This window comes from Thamnophis elegans, chromosome 9, assembly GCF_009769535.1.
Source record: "Thamnophis elegans isolate rThaEle1 chromosome 9, rThaEle1.pri, whole genome shotgun sequence".
Taxonomy (NCBI): domain Eukaryota; kingdom Metazoa; phylum Chordata; class Lepidosauria; order Squamata; family Colubridae; genus Thamnophis; species Thamnophis elegans.
The window spans coordinates 13394394-13413409 of record NC_045549.1 but is presented as its reverse complement, the minus strand read 5'-3'; the positions used below and the strand labels follow the sequence as shown (position 1 = coordinate 13413409).

Sequence of the window (19016 nt, the reverse complement as noted above, 5' to 3'; positions counted from 1 at the left end):
CTATCTACCTACCTACCTACCTACTCTCTCTCTCTCTCTCTCTCTCTCTCTCTCTCTCCCCCCTACCTATCTACTGTATTTCTCTCACTCCCTCCTTCTACCTACCTACCTACTCTCCCTCCCTCCCTCCCTCCCTCCCTCCCTATTTACTGTATTTCTCTATCTCTTTCTATTTCTTTCTCTATCCCTCTACTTACCTACCTACTTTTTTTAAAAATTTGCTTCTTCAAAACCTTGGTGCATCTTATACTCCGAAAAACACAGCACTTACAAAGTAGATATACAATAGTTAAATCCTTGAAAAACCCTATAACCGTGATGGCGAACCTATGGCACCCGCGCCACAGGAGTTACGCCATCTCTGCGGGCACACCTGTCATCACCCCAGCCCAGCTCCAACATCCATGCGTGTGTACCTCCCGCTGGCCAGCTTGTTTTAAGGTCTCTGCTGTCCATGCACAGGGGGCTGGCTGCATGCGGGGGATGTACAAACACATGCATGGGGCGAAGCGCATGCGTGGGGGTGCTTGCATTGCATTTTGGGGGCTTGCGCAGTGCCCCCACACCCCGTTTTGGATTTCAGATTGGTACAGGAGGCCTTCCAGGCCCAAAATGAGGGACAGGGGGGTATTTGGCCCTGGAAGGCCTCCTGCACCAACCTGGAAGCCAAAAATGGGCAGAGAGGGAAGGGTGCATGCACGGAGGAGTGCAGGAGGGGTCAGGCGCATATGTGCAGGGGACAGAGTACATGTGCAGGGGCAGGGCACGGGGGCGCACTCACATGAGCCGAGGTGGCGCAGTGGTTAGGGTGCAGTACTGCAGGCCACTTCAGCTGACTGCTATCTGCAGTTCGGTGGTTCAAATCTCACCGGCTCAGGGCTGACTCAGCCTTCCATCCTTCCGAGGTGGGTGAAATGAGGACCCAGACTGTGGGGGCGATATGCTGACTCTGTAAACCGCTTAGAGAGGGCTAAAAGCCCTATGAAGCGGTATATAAGTCTAACTGCTATTGCTATTGCTACATTGCATAATGGGTATAAGCGCTGGCACACACGCACACACTTTCGGCATACAACGACAAAAAGTTTAGCCATCACTGCCCTATAAGCATCTTCCTTCCTTCTCTCTCTCCTTACCTCCTTCTTTCCTTCCTCCCACCCTCCCTCTTTTCCTCCCTTCTTTCCACACAGCATGTAAAAGGTTCCGTAAGATAAATGAGAGCAGCTATAATTTCTGAGAATTCAATGAAAAAGCCTAATGTAGCCAGGAAGTAGTAGGATATCTTGTATATTACGGTGTATCAGAGCTGCTCCCATATTTTCTAGCTACCCAATGGAGGCTAAAGTAAGAATAATCTGCTGGAGAAGAGGATTTCCTAATTGAGGAAACATTTGTTGCAAGAACTTTTAAGGTAGTAACAGACAGTGGAGCATGTGGACCAGGCTGAAAACGTTTGTTTGAAACCAGTTTTCCAAGTTCCAAAATTAGAAAAACACAAACGGGTGAATTCAAAAATGGTTAGTGTCGAATTGAGTATACTCAATGCTGCTTTTCTGGAAGAAAAGTTAATTTATAATATATGCAGCACTTTTTTATTAAGAAGGAATGCAGCTACCTTGGATATGGAGCCATGCTCCCTTTAACCACAGAAGCGTGCAAGATTTCTTTCTGTCTGGGCAAGGCTGCCAACCAGTTATCTCGGTCCTTATCTCTTGCGGGTTGCAAATCAACGAAGTTTTCACAGGATGCTAACATGTACCGGCTAGCCAGCGATGGTTTTACCAAATCACTCGCAGGTTGTCAGGCTCAGAAATTTGTGCTGAGTAAAACCACGCCCAGCACAATCGGTGTGCTGTGATGGAGTCTGTGCAGCTCCAGTTTTTGGAACAAGAAAAGCAGGAAAAACAAAAGCTGAGGAAAATGTGACTGTAGGAGTGTTTCTCCGACCACAAAGGTCCATGAAAAATCCTATTCCGTGTTTTTCTTCCCACCGCTTGCGTTTGAAAGGAAAACATTTCAACTTACGCAGTTTTCACTTGAAATGCAGCCCAAAGCAAATTCTGAACAGAAGCCACAATGCTGGCTATTTTAAGGTGAGCTATGCTGAAAACATGCAATTTAACTAAGGCCACTGTTTGGGGGCCCTGTCAGTTGAGATGGACCTTCAAAAGTTTCAAATCAACTACGACTATAGTCAAGGGAAGTTATAACAATTGCACACAACCAATATTCACATTGACTTTATTAAACAATTCATGTTAATGCATTAAATTATATTAAATATTGTTCTGGCTTTTCTCCATCCATTTATGTTATCTTGGTCCCATTCATTTTTTGATGTGAAGCCTTCAGATTGGTTACTCAAACAAAATCCAGTATGATTTTAGCCAGGGGGGAAAAAATAACCTCTCGTCAATTTATTTTGTGGGTTTATAGTTGGGTTAACCATTTTCAATAATGATGCCTGTGTGTGTGTGTGTGTGTGTGTGTGTGTATGTGTGTATGTGTGTATGTGTGTATGTGTGTGTGTGTATGTATGTATGTATGTATGTATGTATGTATGTATGTATGTATGTATATATATAAATGTTGTATTTGTGCTGATAAATAAATAAAGGGAGACTAGTATAGATCTATTTCAAGCTATTTAGCTCTCATCAGCTAGCCATACCCTTACTGGGATTAGATTATGGCTAGCTGATGAGAGCTAAATAGCTTGAAATAGATCTATACTAGTCTCCCTTTATTTATTTTGTATGTATGTATGTATGTATGTATGTATGTATGTAATTAGAGTTGCAACCCTGGTATGTCCAAATATGGGAGGAAGTCCACTGCTTCCATTCTCTGTCCATCGGCTCGTCACAAGAGACCATCCAGACAGAAACCCAATATTTTTACTGTTGCCTTTGTTACATCTGTGTTGTATTTGTGCTGATGCTTGTGCAGTCTCCCTTTATTTATTTATCAGCACAAATACAATATATATATATATATATATATATATATATATATATATATATATATATATATATATATATATATATATATATATATATATATATATATATATATGTTGTATTTGTGCTGATAAATAAATAAAGGGAGACTAGTATAGATCTATTTCAAGCTATTTAGCTCTCATCAGCTAGCCATACCCTTACTGGGATTCGAACCTGTGCTGTATTGCACCTTAGGCAGATGTCTTAACCATTGAGCCACAGGTCCTCCCCCTTATCAATATATATATATTCCAAAGTTTGCTTATCTTTATTAATTCAGATGAAGTGAATGCATAATTACTGTAATAACTATCCTCTTTACTTCCAATGTATTCATTAAACGCAGACACTATTTTTAATGCTTTTAATTTCTCTGTTTCACAATCTCTAGATCTGTGGATAGTTATCATTAATTAATGCACTGAATTTAGATGGCTACCAAATTCACAAGAGTGATTTGGGCCGACTTATAATTTGAAGTAACGTTAACACAGGGTAACATAAGTGAAGACCTTCAGACTATGAAAACTGCAGGCTAACGAAATAACATAAATACCTTGTTTCCCTGAAAATAAGACCTCCCTGGATAATAAGCCCAATCGGGCTTTTGAGTGCATGTGCTAAAATAAGCCCTCCCCTAAAACATTTAAATGCATGTTCAGTTGGCCCCCGCCATTTCCTGAGTGGGGAAAGGGGGAGTAACATGCCCCACATGCACCTGTCGTCCACGCGGAACCTCCTTGTGGAGGCTGCTCCCGCAAACTCTAGATACCGTGCCCCTTCTCTTAGTGGTGGCCGCAAAAAGAGGGGCAGGCCCAGAGACGCTAGGGCTGGCAAGAGTGTGCCATAAACAGAGACAGAACTTCCGGCCCACTCTTGATCAGCTGATCCACGGGCCAGAGGCCGCAGTTAAGGGACTTCCTACACCTCAAAAATAATAAGACCTCCTTGAAAATAAGGCCAAGCGCTTATTTCGGGGGACAAAAGAAAATAAGACCCTGGATTATTTTGGGGAAAACATGGTAATAAGAGAAGCAAATAAAGCTATCAAGACATAACTCATTCAAGAGTTTTACACTCTGTACATCCTCATCCCATTGTCTGGCTCAGTATTTGAGGAAGAACCAAGTCTTTGGAGCCCTGTAGGAGGACAAAAAGATTCAGGAGACTCCAAATCTATGGAATTTTGTTCCATAGGGCAGGGCCTACATCAGGGAAGATGTATCCTTGGGCCCCACTAGGTGACATTAATTCATGGAAGGGACTTGAAGAATGCCAGTTCTGCTATATCCCGTGAGATAAACCAATGCCTAACCTTTTCGTCGCTGCATGCCAAAAGCACCCATTATGCAAAGCACATGCGCAACTCCCTGCATGCACCTTACCCCCGTGCATGCACATGTGACCCCCTGCACTCCCCACACCCCTGTACATGCATACACGACCTCCCCTGTATGCACCCCCACATGTGCACGTGATCCCCCCACAATCACCTGACACCCATCCACAACCCGCACTCATGTACACGCAACCCCCTGCTCCCCCAGTGCATCTTCTGCATGCACTCCACCCTCCACGCATACACGGCAGAAACCCGAAAACCAGCTGGCCAGCAGGAGGCATGCGCGGTGGAGCTGAGCTGGGATGACGGCTCACAGAGAGTGCTCTGTGTGTCACCTGTGGCACATGTGACATAGGTTTGCCATCACGGGCCTAGGGAATGGAATTGTACCCTAACATCCAGGCATGTCGCTGTAACTACTGATCTAATTCTGCAGAAAAGAGAAGCTATTTTCAAGTAAACAGAGAGAAGTTCAAGATGTCAGAGCACCATTTGATTGTTGAGTATCTTCACTTCAAACGCAAGATCCAATTGAGTTCAATCCTTTACAGATAGTCCTCGACTTACAACTACAACTGAGCTCCAAAATTCTGTTGTTAAGTAAGACATTTGTTAATTGGCGTTTTGCCCCATTTTACAACTTTTCTTGCCACTGTTGTTAAGTGAATCACTGTGGTTGATTCATTACTAACCCGGTTAAGCAAATCTGCCTTCCCGGTTGACTTGGCTTGTCAGAAGGTCGCAAAAGGTGACACTGGGTCACAGCAACGGTCTTAGGTATAAACCAGTTGCCAAGCATCTGGCTTTTGAGCACATGATCATGGGGGTGCTGCAAAGGTCATAACTGTGAAAGATGGTTGTAAGCAGTGGTGGGATACAACCGGTACACCCCGGTACGGCCTACCGGTGCCTGCTGGGAACACCAGGTACCGTTCTGGTATGGTGCTCCAGAGGGACCATCTGCCCGCCCACACTCCTTACCTGTATTTGAGCTGTTCGGGGTTTCCACACATGCACACGGAGCATACGGCGTCTGTGCAACACTCCGCCAAGCAGCTGGAGTGTTGCAGAGGCTTCGCAGAGGCATTGTGGAGTGCCGCAGGTGATAAGTACGCATGTGCATGCACCGTGCACGTTCCTGTAGTGGACGCCTGGCCCCGTTGCACCGTACCGTTGCACTGGGATGCGGAACCCACCACTGGTCGTAAGTCACTTTTTTAGTGGCGCTGTAACTTTGAACAGTCACTAAATGCACTGCTGTTAAATCAAGGACTATCTATATCTGCTTATACCTAATGGACGGAATCTTGCCAAACTAAAGCTATAACTATAGCTTGATCTATCATTAAGAGATTCTAGAGCAGGGCTGTCAACTTCCCGGCCTGTGGTCCTAATGCGTCACACTCTGGCCACCCCCATGCCCGGTTTAGTGAAGGGAGAAAAAGTCCCGATATGTCACATGATGCCGCCGTGACGACGTGGGTTTGACCACCCTGTTTTAGGGTGTGGCTATCCTCAACCTCTTCCCCACTTCTCCATCCACTTCAAGACTGCAGTCTCTTAATCTGGGCCTCTTTCTGAGAAACCTCTGTCTTCCCAAAAGTCTCGCCCACTGTTCCCGCAGGTGCACATTCCATCAGGGCACTTGAGACTCAGGTAGGAGCCATCCACCCAAGGTGCTTCAAAACATTCAAAATCGTTAGAGAAGGTAACATTTTTAACGAAATATTTAGCGTTTAAATAGCTATTTATAAAACAATTGCAGTAAATCAAACATTCAAGAATAGAGGAGACATGGATTAAGGAATGAGGAACGACCCAACGGACTATTTATATATATTGATGGAAGTGTAGTTCAGAAACTCTAGGTCACATTTCTATATACAGGTAGTTCTCAACATACAATCACAATTGAGCCCAAAGTGCCTGTGGCTAAGCGAGACAATTGCTAAGTAAGTTTTGCCCCATTTTACGACCTTTCTTGCCACAGTTGTTAAGTGAATCTGGCTTCCCCACTGATTTTGCTTGTTAGAAGGCCGCAAAAGGTGATCAGAAGACCTCAGGAGACTGCAACCGTCATAAGTATGAATCAGCTGCCAAGCATCTGAACTTTGATTACATGACCCATGGGGATGCTATAACCGTTGTAAGTGTGGAAAATGGTCATAAGTCACTTTTCTAGTATCTAGTATCGCTGTAACCTCTAAAGGTCACCAAATGGTTATAAGTAGAGGACTTTTGATCATATCAAAGAAAAGAGAAGCTAATAAGACCCACGGCTTTTGCACTAAGCAGAACTAGTTTTATCCATATATTTATTTTATATAATTAAATGATTAATCTATAATTATTTAATAATTTCTACAGATGGAAATTTAAGCACCTACACTGAACATGGGGCAAATAGCAATATGTTTTTTCCAAAACAACATACTTAATTTAGCTAATGAATTTAGATGTGGCATTCAAAATGCTGTGCGGCCATTCACGTGCTATTCAGTACTGTCTCCCCTTTTGTCCGAAAGGGGTTTCCCATTTGCTAATTATGTTCTGCAAAATTCATGGGTTTTTATGCATGCAGATGTCATTCTGAATTAAATGCCAATTGTTTGAGAAAGTAATGGGACAACAGAAATTCATATTACAGCACATGTTCAGTATAGGCACTTACTTTTCCATCTTTAGAAATTATTAAATAATCATAGGTTAATCATTTAATTCCATAAAATAAATATATGGGTAGAACTAGTTCTGCTTAGTGCAAAAGCCATGGTTGTTTTTTTTTTAGCTTTTCCTTGTTTTAATATGATCCAAAAGTAGCAATGCTTTCATTTGATTAAAAAGTGCATGCTTCATCCACATATTTTTTTTACTTCCTTTTATATTCTGTTCCTTGCAAATGACAGTAAGACAAAGTATTCAGCACAGGTTAGAATGGTGTGGTTTTTTTTTTAAATGACACCAGGAGAAAAGGGCCATTCTTAAAAAGAAGCGTTGTTTTTCAAAGCTTTAGCCAGGAATGTCAAATGCAGGCGTCCAGCTGCCTATTACTTATTTTGTAAAATCTCTCAATCGCTCTCCCTCTTTCTCACTCCAAATTGTCCTTGGATATATTTGCTCCGGACCCAGTGATTAATGGATGGCTTAGGCTCCATGGAGTCAACAGAGTGACGGATCACAGCTATTGCAAAATTCATAGCTATATGATATCTTTATTAAGATCAGTCAAAATACACAAAGGGGTGTGCCATTTTCCAAGCCCTCCAAAACTCTCAATTAATCCCCATTTCAGTAAGTCACATACTCCCATAGTCTTCTGGGTGGAGTCAGTTGGTCCTAATAAAGGAATTGCTAAAAATTCTGTTTTTAGTTTTCCATGAACTTTGGCAGAACATTTTTAAGAACAGGTAGTGGGTGGAAACTAATCAAGGAGAGGAGCAACTTAGAAGTGAGGAGAAATTTCCTGACAGTGAGAACAATTAATCAGTGGAACAACTTGCCTCCAGAAGTTGTGAATGCTCCAACACTGGAAGTTTTAAAGAAGATGTTGGATAACCGTTTGTCTGAAATGGTATAAAGTTTCCTGCCTAAGCAGGGGGTTGGACTAGAAGACCTCCAAGATCCCTTCCAACTGTGTTGTTCTAGTCCTCAATTTACAACCATAATTGAGGCCAACATTTCTGTGGTTAAGCGAGACATTGGCCCAGTGAGTTTTGCCTCCATTTTACGACTTTCCTTGCCACCATTATTAAGTTAACTGCAAATTGATAAGTTAGCAACCTGGTTTTTTTTAAAAGTGAAATTGGCTTCCCCATTGCCAGAAGGGTGCAAAAAGTGATCGCATGACCTTGGGCAAAGCAGCGGTCATAAGTGAGAACCAGTTGCCAAACATCTGAATTTTGATCGCATGATCCATGGGGATGCTGCAAAGGTTGTAACTGAAAAGTGGTCATTTTTTTTCAGGGCTGTTGTAACGGTCACTAAGTAAACTTTTGTAAGTCAAGGACTATTGTATAGCTCCCAAGGGACACAGTAAGAAATATGAACCAAGGGGAAGAGCTGAGTGCGAGACTGCTGAAGGAGAGATCTCCAGTGCTTCAATTCCACACAGTATGATTTTTCCAGAGATGCCTTTTGCTCAGACAAAACATTGCTCTAAACAAAGCAATAAATGCAATAACAAACATCACAATGAACCACTGATGGCTTCCTTCCAGTTTGGACCAGTGCAGCTGAACTGGAAGTAGTTTGGCGGCCTGGGCCGCTGGAACCAGAAGCGACGTAGGCCTGCCACGCCCCCAAACTGGTTCTCCCAGCACTGCTATAAGTGCCACCATCTTGTTTTCGGCTTCTGCGCATGCACAGAACATTTTTTATTGAACTGTGCATGTGCGCGCAGCATGTATCAAGTGCCTGCTGGAACCCACCCCTGCAATGAACCTATCTATCTTACCACATCACTAATTTAATCATCATTTAATTATTCACTTTTGCATTTCAAATTCATTTCAAGACCGTCTGCAGCCATTATTATTACAGTCACACAATTTCACCTTCAGTGCATGTTGATGCAATTCTCTAAGTATGTCAAAATCCCACCTTTTACCTACAGCAGCCCTTCCTCTGCCTTGTCAATTTCTAAGATGTATAGACTTCAACTCCCAGAATTCTCCAGCCAGCATAGCATCTTAAAGTTGCCAAAGTTGAGAAACACTGCTCTACGCTACAGGTAGTCCTCAACTTACGACCACAGTTGAGCCCAAAATGTGTGTTGCTAAATGAGAAATTCATTTTTTCCCCATTTTACGACTTTTCTTGCCACATTTGTTAAGTGAATCAGTGCAGTTGTTCAATTAGTAACATTGTTGTTAAGTGGATCTGGCTTCCCCATCGACTTTGCTGGTCAGAAAGTTGCAAAAGGGGATTACATGACACCACCACCACCCAGACACTGCAACCGGAAGAGTCCACAACAGCCCTTAAACCCCCCTCTAATTGATGACATTTGGAAAGACAGAGGGAAATGATGAAAGTCAATGTACTAACTATTGTTAGTGCTTTCCATGCAATTTAAAGTATTTTTATGTTTTATTTCTGCTTTGGGTCCTATTTTTGGGGGCTGCACCACGACAACCTCCCCCGCCCATTTTAGGGAAGGCACCCTCCAGAGTTGGTCTCAAATGAAATAAAGAGTTGAAATATCTCTGAACTTCACAATTGCTTCAGTCAAAAAGAGATCTGTGAAAATATTTACAGACCCCCTCGCATCCTGGACACAAATTGTTTCAACTCCTACCCTCAAAACGATGCTATAGAGCATTGCACACCAGAACAACTAGACACAAGGACAGTTTTTCCCCAACGACACCACTCTGCTAAACAAATAATTCCCTGAACACTGTCAAACTATTTACTAAGTCTGCATTACTATTAATCTTCTCATTGTTCCTATCACCCATCTCCTCCCACTTACGACTCTAAGGCTGTAACCCTGTTGCTTGTATCCTTACGATTTATATTGTTTCCTAGTATGATTTGATTGCTTATTTGTACCTTATGACTATCATTAAGTGGTGTGCCTTACTGTGACGAATGTATCTTTTCATGTACACTGAGAGTTTATGCACCAAAGACAAATTCCTTGTGTGTCCAATCACACTTGGCCAATAAAGAATTCTATTCTATTCTATTCTAATCTAAAATTGCAAAATTCTGTCCTGTTTCCCCTCTTCTTTCTCTGCACTCTATCTACACAGATTCAGCAGAGTGACTCTTAACTTTTCAACCTAACGCCTTCCAAGATTCTAAAGTCTATTTTACATTGCGGTGGAAAGAAGTCCTTAACTGTGCACCCTTACTACACAACTGTGAACGTTTACACAACACCCATCAGCTTATTCTTCAGTGAATCCTACAGGTCTATGGCCCCAAGAAGAGGAACTCATCGCCACATCCCAATCTAAGCACACCCAGAGGAACCACATATGGCATAAAGCAATTTCTTCCTGGGAGAAAACATCCGCCTTTTTTTTAATTTATTTAAAGAAATTTAAGCAAGTGGATGTTTTTTTCCCCTTCTTCTTACAACTGAAGAGTTGAAGGAACTGAAGAAGCTTCTTGGATGAGAAGTGAAACATTTTCAAAGGGGGGAAAAAAACATACCAAGAAAATCCAGTTGCTTTTTGGAAAAGGACCTTTGGGGCAACCTGGATGACTGAGAATCTCCATAGACATTTGCCACAAAAATTCTAATTTGTAGCACATATTGTTGTGCATATAATGTAAGAATGCCAAAAAAACAAAAACAAAAAACTAGTGGATCGCATCCCCACGGAGGGAACTCGGAACTCGGAAAACCTGACTTAAAAAACAACAACAATCCAAGTAACCATTTATTATTATTTTTTTAAAAATAAATTTGAAGAATGTAGAAACACTTTGAACAACAACTTGTCAACAAATCCCCAGGCACGCTCCTCTGGCCATTCAGGCTGGATGCAGCCGAGCAAAGACGAACCCACGTCACACACGCCCTGCATGCATAACAATGCGTGCATAACAATGCATAACAATCCAGCAGCACAGACACACAGACACAAACACACAAGGCACACACAGGCGAAGACACACGTTCCTTCCAAACCCCCATCTAGAGAGAGAGAGAGAGAGAGAGAGAGAGAGAGAGAGAGAGAGGGAGGGAGGGAGGGAGGGAGGGAGGGAGGGAGGGAGAGTGAGAGAGAGAGAGAGAGAGAGAGAGAGAGAGAGAGGGAGGGAGGGAGGGAGGGAGGGGGAGAGTGAGAGAGAGAGAGAGAGGGAGGGAGGGAGTGAGAGAGAGAGAGAGAGAGAGGGAGGGAGGGGGAGGGAGGGAGAGAGAGAGTGAGAGAGAGAGAGAGAGGGAGGGAGGGAGGGAGAGGGAGAGAGGGAGAGAGAGAGAGAGAGAGAGAGAGAGAGATCCGCGTGCAAACGCCCGGCACGACTCGATCGCCGCTAGCTTCACTTTAAAAAGCCAGGATTTGCAAAGGGGAAAGCCGGGGGCAGGGGGGGAGAGGAACCGCAGGAAAAGTTGGAACAAACAAGGGAAAGGGAGGGGAAGGTAGGAAGGAGCCATTTAATGAACCAAATCCTTCCCCCCCCCCACAAATACCCCCCCCTTCCCGGAATGGGAATCTTCATTCTCTGCAAGCCAGAAATAGAAACTTTATTTTTTTAATTGTATCGATCTACGGTATATCTATAGCTATCTATGTATAAATTTTTTTTGTCGAATGGAAATCTTCATTCTCTGCAAGCCAGAATTATAAACTTTCTTATTTTTTTAATTGCAATGCGTTGTATATTTATTTTATTTTATTTGCTGAACGACGATCTTCATTCTTTGCAAGCTAGAAATCGAAACTCTATGTTTTAATTGCAATGCATTTTATACACACGCGCACATAATTTTACATTCTTTGCTGCAAGCCAGAAATAGAAACTTTATTTTTTAATTGTGTTGATATACCGTATATCTATCCATTTTATATGCTGAATGACATCTTCATTCTTTGCAAGACAGATAGATAGATAGATAGATAGATGATAGATAGATAGATGATAGATAGATAGATAGATAGATGATAGATAGATAGATAGATAGATAGATAGATAGATAGATAGATGATAGATAGATAGATAGATGATAGATAGATAGATAGATAGATAGATAGATAGATGATAGATAGATAGATAGATAGATAGATAGATAAATAGATAGATATAGATATATAGATATATATTTATCAGCACAATAAAACATATATACACACACACACACACACACACACACACATATACATCCTCAGGTTGGTGTGTGTGTCTGTGTATCTGTCTTACAAAGAATGAAGATATCATTCAGCAAATAAAATGGATAGATAGATGGATAGATAGATATACGGTAGAAACTTTATTTTTTAATCGTATTGATATACGGTCTCTCTCTCTCTCTCCCTCTCCATTTTATTTGCTGAATGACAATCTTCATTCTTTGCAAGCCCGAAATAGAAACTTTCTTATATTTTAATTGCATTGGATTAGAAAGAAAATAATTTTTGTTTTTGCTAGGAATTTATTAAGAAAAGAGGGGAGGGGGAAAGTCTTTTTCTCACCTTGGCTAAATCCATGCAGTTCCCATCGGGAGGCGAGAGGCTAAGAACGGGGCGCCTCCCCACCCTTCTCAAGCCAGCCGAGGCAGGTGAAGTGGGCGGGGAGAAGAAACAAAGTTATAAGAGCAGCATTTGACGTTCGTTGGCTTGCTGGTTCTCCACTCTCTCTCTCTCTCCGGCCAGGGGGGCGGTTACGGGAGCAGCAGCTGGAACTTGGTCACGTGGGGGGGAGAGGCTGGCCGCCCAGCCTTCTCGGGATTGGCCCCGCCCAAGCCGCCAACCAGGGAGCAGCAAATCCAGACAGGTTCTAGCCCCGCCCCACCGAGGCATTGACAGGCTCCTATGCACTTCGGCAGACCGCCCCGAATCGTCTCCGGAAAAAGCCGAAGAGTTGGTTTGATGTGGGGGGGGGGGGGGGGGTTTAACTTTTTATGGGCATCCTATTCTCAAGAGCAGGAAATGGCTTGGGGATATTCAAACCCAGCGTAGAAAAGCCCCGGTAATTTTTATAAATGCAGGGTTTTCTTTTGGTTTTTTTAAATAATGCAATTATTTAGGTGGTAAAATGAGGACCCGGATTGTTGTTGGGGGCAATATGCTGACTCTGTAAACCGCTTAGAGAGGGCTGAAAGCCCTATGAAGCGGTATATAAGTCTAACTGCTATTGCTATTGCTTTATAATGCAAATTACAGACAGGCGAAGATGGTATATATAACATTTGCTAAGAAGATCGACGTGAAAAAGAATTTGGGTTTTCTATCTCAGGGGCTGGAGACCCCGGCTCTATCAGAAAGAATCAGGCAACATGCAAGGAGAAAAACTATTTTCTAGAATGGGGGTCTCCAACCTTGGCAACTTTAAGGTTGGCGGACTTCAACCAGGTAGCTGGGGAATTCTGGGAGTTGAAGTCCGCCAGGCTTAAAAGTTGCCAAGGTTGGAGACCCCTGTTGTAGGACAGCGGTCACCAACTGGTGGTCCGCGAGAAAATTTTGGTGGTCCGCGGAAAAATTATTTGCATTTTTTATATTGCACTAAATCAGGGGTCCTCAAACTACGGCTGGATACGTGCAGTGAATGTTTGTGTTCCGAGGTGGCGCAGTGGTTAAATGCAGCACTGCAGGCTATTTCAGCTGACTGCAGTTCAGCAGTTCGGCTGTTCAAATCTCACCGGCTCAGGGTTGACTCAGCCTTCCATCCTTCCGAGGTGGGTAAAATGAGGACCCAGATTGTTGTTGGGGGCAATATGCTGACTCTCTGTAAACCGCTTAGAGAGGGCTGAAAGCCCTGTGAAGCGGTATATAAGTCTAACTGCTATTGCTATTGTGTTGCTGCAGAGAGTCTCCCCCTTTGGGGTTTTTTGTAGGGGTTGGATAAGGGCAGAGATTCCAACTTGGGGTCTGCTTCAGTCTCCTGGTATAGGGCTTTGGACGAAGGCTGGAGGAAAGCATCGCTGGTGGCGAAGAGCTGGAGGGCTTCATCCTAGTGGGACTGCATCATGGCTGGAACTGGCTGACCGTCTCAGCCCACTGAGCCTCCAGGCACCGCTACCTGGCTTTGCAGGTCTTCTCTCTGCTTGGAAAGCCTTTGCTCGTAGTCCTGAGTGAGATGCTTCTGCTGAGCCTCCTTCTCGGTCAGATCCAATTTGAACTGAGCTGTTTTGCCAACTCTTTCTCATGGTGGCTGCTTAGCGCCAACAACTGCTTCCTGTTGGGGCCCTAAAGAACCCAGGCGGGCAGGGGAGGAGTGGCTGGGAAGGGAGGGGCAAGTAGAGGCTGGTGAGGCACCCTTTGACGTGAGTGACATCGAGTTGGCCGCACCCACCTAGCCACATGACCACCTAGCCATGCCCACCCAGCCGGTCATTAGGCAGATCATATTATTAGTCCGCGGGATTTAAAATTATGAATTTAGTGGTCCCTGAGATCTGAAATGTTGTTGACCTCTGTTCTAGGAAATGTTCCAGCAGAAAAGAGGATTGTGAATTCATAAGCATTGGCTCATCTTCACGAAGACCATATTTTTTTCCTATCAAATCTCCCTTTAGAAGAATCTTAATATCCCTTAAAACTGCAAACAGCAAAAGGAACAATGAAAACAATACAATGAAACTTCGTTGAACCCTGATGTGCCAATATTCCCGCAATGCATTTTCTTGTAGCTATAATTTATTTAAATTTTAGATATTACTTGGTTGATTTTTAATAGTTTTAGATATTTTTGTTGTAATTTCAGATGGTACCATTTAATACAATGTTATTATTATTATTTATTAAATTATTTATTATGTTAGGGTTTATGTTATACTTTAACATAGGGTGTATCCTGGATCTCACAGATGTTAGCTTGTTTTTCAAATATACTTTGTCTTAAATATTATTTTGTTTATTATCTATACTGGTCTACCACCGCAATAAAATTGAATTGTATTGGAACAATGCAATGAAATGTTGAATTAACACCTTTAAAAAAATTAAAGAGCAAAATGTGCACCTCTGCCATCACCAAATTACTCGCTTGAAGCTGTTATTTGGGGAAAAGAGGATTTATTGAAACTGTAAGAAGTTAGCACCCACCCTTCTCCTAGAAGAATGAAATACTCTAGGAAATATTAAAAAGGCAGAATATTATATTTCCCTGGATGAGAAATGGAGAAACATGTTTTTTTAGGCAGGAAGCAGACTCGCTCTTAATAGCCCCCACTCTCCTCAATAGCCCACAGCAGATGTCCGCACTTAAGGGATAAATTGTTAGCTAGGTCTATTCATAGGCAAATGCCCTCAGCCAGGTGCGTACAGCGCCTGCGTGATGCTCCGCCGAGCAGCTGGAGCATTGCAGAGGCTTGTGGAGGCGTCGCTGGCAAGTACGACGCATGCGCGTGCCATGTACATCCATGTGGGCGACGACGGGCCCCTTCCAACCGTACTGGTTGGAACGGGATCCGGAACCCACCACTGCCTCAAACGGCCCGTTTTGGATGCAGGTAAGTGGAAGAGGTGCACGGAGGCTGGGGGGAGGGTGAAAAACGGGCCTACCGCAAGATCCGGAAGGCTTGAAACAAGCCCGTTTCTGGCCTCTAGAGGGTGTCCGGAGCCTGGTGAGGCCGTTTTCGCCCTCCCGGATGCTCGAGAGCAAAAATGCCCCCCTCCCCTGCCATGGGGCAGGCGGCTGACTATGCCACGCCCACCATGGCCACACCTACCCGGCAACCTCGTAGAGAACCCTTGCTAAAATTTTTGAAGCCCACCCCTGATAGGAACTATTGTTTTTACTAAGAAGCATCGTATTAAAAAAGACTTAAAATCCATCCAGTTATATTTTCTATTTTGAAGGAATATTCTACCCCTGTAACAATGTATCAGGCTTAATATGATTTTTGCCCTTTCACTCCCAGGGTTTTCATAAATGGCAGAATGGAAAAATGGGAGCCAGGAAGAAAGTTTGAGAAAAGAACAGCTGTTGCCCAGGGATAGATTTTCACAAACTGATCAGGATACCAAAACAAACTAACCTTGGCAGAAAGAAAAAATAATCATCTCTTGTTTCCAAGAAAGGCAAAATGATATGTCAAAGCTTTTGCTATCCAAAACTTTATTTGGGGGGGTGGGGGGTGAGGAATCACTTTCTCTACATCAACCTCACTCTTCAGCAGTATTTTTTTTAAAATCCACAGGTGAATCAGGAAGAAGGGAAGACAGCAGAGGTGGGTTTCTACCAGTTCGCACCTATTCGGTAGAACCAGTTCATCAAATCTGCCGAACCGGTTAGAAGAGGTTCCACCAGTGGACCCGGAAAGCAGGCCACACCTACAGAAGAGGCTCCAAAAAATTTTGAAACCCGCCACTGCCCCCCCCCACACACAGACAGAGACAGACTGACACAGAGAAAGAGAAAGGAAGGAAGGAAGGAAGGAAGGAAGGAAGAAAGAAAGAAAGAAAGAAGAAAGAAAAAGAGTGAGAGAGAGTTGAAAGAAAAAAAGAAAAAAGGGACAGAGAGACAAAAGGAAGGAGGGAGGGAGGGAGAGAGAGAGAGACAGAGAGAGAGAGAGAGAGCATATGGCCGGCAAGCCACTCCTACCAGGTCACATGGTCGGCAAGCCACTCCCACAAAGGCCACACCCACAGAGTAGGTTCCAAAATTTTTTGAAACCCACCATTGGAAGACAGGTATGCAAATTAATCACATCAGAAAAAGATAGTTTTAAGATCAAATGTGCCAAATGAATGGATTTGTCGTTGTAAGTTTTCCATCATTTTGGTTTAGTCACTGTTGGAAGAAAAGTCCTTCTGGGTTCAGTTCCATATGGGGAAAAAGACCCTGGAGACATGGAGGCTGCTTGGAAGGATGGTTTAATGGTGGACAGGATCACACGGTTTGAGCTCCTGAACAGAAAAGGGAGATCACAGAGGCAAGATTTAAAAGAACAGGGGGTAGATTTGGAATGATAGTCTTACCTCCAAATCCAGTCACGCTACGGGAAAGATATGAGGGAGTGGGGCATTAGTGGGGAGTTGATGGCAATAGACAACATTCTTTCGGAGACAAATGATAAATTGATAAAGAAGATTTACACATTTTTATTGGAATACAAGATGGAAGAAGAGCAGATCAAGGAGACAATGGTTGCATGGGCGATAAACTGTAGTTAGATGGCAAGAACTTTGGGAAAGGAACAGGAAAATAACATTGTCAATGCCGTATAAGGAAAACTTGTATAAGATGTTTTATAGGTGGTCCCTTTTGCCTGCAAGGATCGCTAAAATGCTTAGAAATTCATCACCAAATTGCTGGAAATGTGACACAACGGGGACATTGAAAGTCCATTCTTGTAATAACTGTGGATGTTAGTCTGTGACACTGATGGTGGCATCATAACACAGAGCTGGCCAGAGGGTTCTGTCCGCAGTTGCAAGTTTGAAGTTCCCTGGGTGGAATGTCACTGTGGTGTAGAATTTCTTTCACAGTGTTGTTGGGAGAAATATCCACCTGGTTCAGTTCCAAGCCAGGAGGAAGACACTGGAAACATGGAAGCTGATTGGAAAGATGGTTTATTGATGAAGCAGAATCACATGGTTTGTGGTTCTGGGCAGCTGATAAAAATGAATTTGAGAGTGAGAGGGTTTTATACCTTCTCTTGGGCTTTAACTTGAACTCCCTGTGCAAGAACATATATTCTATTGTCTGCTGTCAAACTCCCATGGGGCTATGCAGGGGTCATCCCTGAGGTGTCTGAGCTCCCAGGTTTGGTTGAAGCTTGGATGATGCAATGTCCTTAGGAGATTATACAATGTAGTGAGCTCTGCTGCTAGTGGGTTAATCCTATTATGTCCTGACAGTCATATCTTAATCCCATCACCCTGAAGCTGGAGGTCTTTTGTCTTGTAGATAGGCTGTTTTAGTCCTGCTGGGGCTATTAAGAAAAGTGGGAACTGTTTTCCAAGAGCATGTTTCTCCTTTAGGGAGATACAATACTCTGGCTTTTTTTTTAATATTTCCCAAAATATTTCATTCTTTCAGGAAGGTCTTCCCTTAGTGTTTTAGTAGTGCTTGCAGAGTCAACCTCGAAGTCTCTTCCCAGACTACAGAACAACTGGTGGGGCATACAGAGGTCAACCATTCTGATGACCTGTCCCACCCATCTAATCTGGGTGCTAATAATCAGGCACTTCACACCAGTGGATGTTGGGTGATCTGAGATCTCCATATTAGAGACACAGTCTTATAATCATGAGGCAAATTAACTTTTTAAAGGAAGCCTTTCCCAATCTTCCATTTCCTATGGTCCTTAATCATCACAGAATCATGCCAGTTAGAAATTATCAGGGTTCTTGATACTGCCAATGTGAGTATAAACAGCCACAGGGGTTATAACCTCTCTAGTTAACATTGTAGAAAAAGAAGCTGAAAATAAAAACCATTTAGACAATTTTATGGAGATGGGCAAAGGCACAGAAAGAGCAGAGAGGAAAAAGGTATCCAAAAAAAGGAATTAGACAAAAATAAAAGAGAGAAATAGTAGGAAGCAAAAGAAAGAAATCCCTGGGAGAGTTATCCAAACTATCTAAAAATGATAGAAAAGATTCAGAAGAAAAGACATAATACATATAAAAAGAAAAAAAGAATCTAGGAACAGGGGATTAGTAGAAGAAAATGAAATATGTTAATCCTGGCAATGATATGTAGCTAATTAAGATGTGTGGGAATTATATGAATCATTGTTAACTGTGAAAACTAAGTAAAATGCTTATTATACTTATTATACTGAATTTGAAGATATACAGGTGAAACTCGAAAAATTAGAATATCATGCAAAAGTTCATTTATTTCAGTAATGCAACTTAAAAGGTGAAACTAATATACGAGACAGACTCATTACATGCAAAGCAAGATAGTTCAAGCCATGATTTGTCATAATTGTGATGATTATGGCTTACAGCTCATGAAAACCCCAAATAACAAAAAAAAAACTTTGTTTGAAAAAGTAAAAAAAAGAAGTTATAACTTCTCTAAACCAATAACTGACTTCCCACTGC

General features: G+C 42.7%; 1 protein-coding gene across 1 annotated transcript in view; it reads right to left on the bottom strand.

Moving 5' to 3' along the window:
* The window catches only part of AFF1 (AF4/FMR2 family member 1), a 182679-nt gene extending 170100 nt beyond the window's left edge, over positions 1-12579 (bottom strand). Inside the window, exon 1 of the mRNA XM_032224361.1 lies at positions 12489-12579. The gene's annotated coding sequence lies outside the window, so the exon portion shown is untranslated. The remainder of the gene's footprint in view (positions 1-12488) is intronic.
* Between the last annotated feature and the right edge of the window lie 6437 nt (positions 12580-19016).